Genomic DNA, 2,473 nt, shown 5'->3' on the forward strand with positions numbered 1-2,473 from the left:
AGAAAACATAGGGGTCTTACACTTAAGTCTTTAATCCATTTCTTCTCTTTTAGAAGAAAACATAGGCAGTGAACTCTCTGATATTACTAACAGGAATTTCTTTTCAAATATATCTCCTCAGGTGAAGGAAACAAAAGAAAAAATAAACAAATGGGACTACATCAAACTAAAAAGTTTTGTACAGCAAAGGAAACCATCAACAAAACAAAAAGACCACTGACTGGGAGAAGATATTTGCTAATGATATATCTGATAAGGGGTTAATATCCAAAATTTATAAAGAACTTATACAACTCAACAACAAAAAACAAACAATCCAATTAAAAAAATGGGCAGAAGGCCTGAACAGATATTTCTCCAAAGAGGCAATACAGATGGCTAACAGACATATGAAAAGATGCTCAAGGTCACTAATCATCAGAGAAATACAAATTAAAACCACAATGAGATATCACCTCACACCTGTCAAAATAGCTATCATCAATAAATCAAAAAGCAGCAAGTGTTGGTGAGGATGAGGAGAAAAGGGAACCCTCATACATTGTTGGTGGGATTGCAAATTGGTACAGCCGCTATGGAAAACAGTATGGAGATTTCTCAAAAAATTTAAAACAGATATACCTTTTGACCCAGCCATTGCACTTCTGGGTATTTATCCAAAGAAAACCCAAACAATAATTCATAAAGATCTATGCACTCCAATATTCATGGCAGCACAATTTACAATAGCCGAGATATGGAAGCAACCTAAATGCCCATCAACAGACAACTGGATAAAGAAATCATATATACAATGGAATATTACTCAGCCATTAGACAAAAATGAAATCCTACCATTTGCAACGACATGGATGGACCTGGAGGTTATTATGCTGAGTGAAATAAGTCAGAGAAAGATAAATATGGTATCATATATGCGATATCTAAGGAACAAAAAGAACGAACTAATCAAAAATAGACTCACAAATATAGGGGATAATTTGGTGACAGACAGAAGGGAGGGAGATTGGGGGCTAGGAGAATGGGGTGAAGAATTAAAGAAGAACAAATTAGTAGTTGATATTTGGGCACAGGGATGGGAAGCACGGCAGAGGGAATGCAGGTTGCATTAATATGATGGCTAAGTGGAGCACCAGGGGAGGGAGGGAGCAATTGGGTGGATCGTTTTATGAATAATATAGATGTCCAACCAATGTCCTGTATACTTGAAACTAATTTAAATAAATAAATTTATTTTTTAAAAAAGAGTAGATCAAACAGGGGAAGGTTAACATAATATAAAGAATTATTAGCTATGTATGGTAAAAGAGTAACTATAAGATAGAAGGAACCTTTATATGGTACCCTAGCACTCGGGGAGAGTGCCCAAGGAAAGACAATCTTGGAAAGGGTTCAGACTCTTTTGGAGAAGGTGGGTTCAACCCTCATATGGCAGAGAGGTTTGCTGGTTTGGCCAAGCCAGAACTGGTCTGGAGTTGCTGGGCAAGCAATAGCCATCACTCTGGAATTTAAATGGGGGAGCAGGCAGGCATCAGCAACTGGTGGTGTGGGAGTCCAGGCACCAGGTGAGGAGGAGCAGGAGCCCTTCAAAGCACCAGGGCCATGTGGGGGCTTTCAGAGGAGTCCAGGCCACTCTTAGCAGTGCAGGTAGGGGAACAAGTGTTCAGCAGCTGGGGACATGGGTGTGAGGTGGGAGCTGGGCACCAGTGGGGACAGGAGTCCTTTATGTGCTCAGAGGTTCTGATTGGTGGAAAGGTCATCACCAGGCTGAGGCTGGAGGGTCATAAAGGACCTTATCTGGGCCTGTAGCCTGGGCAGGCTCTACCAGATGTTCTCACACCCACGCTCAATCCCCAGCCCTCCCGCCATGTCCCTCCAGTGCCCTCTACTGAGGAGCTTAACAAGGTGCTCACCCTACAGGAGAGAGGCTTACAGGAATCTCATCATTTATCACAGGGCATATTTTCCAAAGGGGCATTTGGAGCTGAGAGGAGATAAATTGATAACTGTAACTTACCTGTAACTTCCAGGTACCACAGTTCTCTCTTTGACACCATCACTCTTTTAGTGTCAGGCCGACCTTGAGGAGAATCTTTCATTTTCCTCCATTAGACTCTATCTGGTGTGTCACAAATTCCTGTATTATTCTGCCTCTGAAAAGACTCTGAGACATGCTCTCTTCTCCACTCTCCCCACCCCGCACCCCGCTGCACCCCCCCACCCCACCCCCCATCCCTGTTCTTAAGCTCTTATTCCTCACTCATCCTTTCCAGGACCTTTAAAGATGTTTCCTTGTCTCCATTCTCTTTATCTCTGTAACTCCTTTATTTTCCATCTTTGTCACACATGTGTACACTCTCAGTCAAGAACTTACAAGAGTGCTGAATTGCCAATCTTACTGAATCCAAACCCTTCTGCCGACTTGCAGGGTCCTTGTTGTCTGGCCCTCCCTAGCATGGCTGAGCGGTTCTTC

This window comes from Pteropus vampyrus, unplaced genomic scaffold (assembly GCF_000151845.1).
Source record: "Pteropus vampyrus isolate Shadow unplaced genomic scaffold, Pvam_2.0 Scaffold19, whole genome shotgun sequence".
Lineage (NCBI taxonomy): Eukaryota > Metazoa > Chordata > Mammalia > Chiroptera > Pteropodidae > Pteropus > Pteropus vampyrus.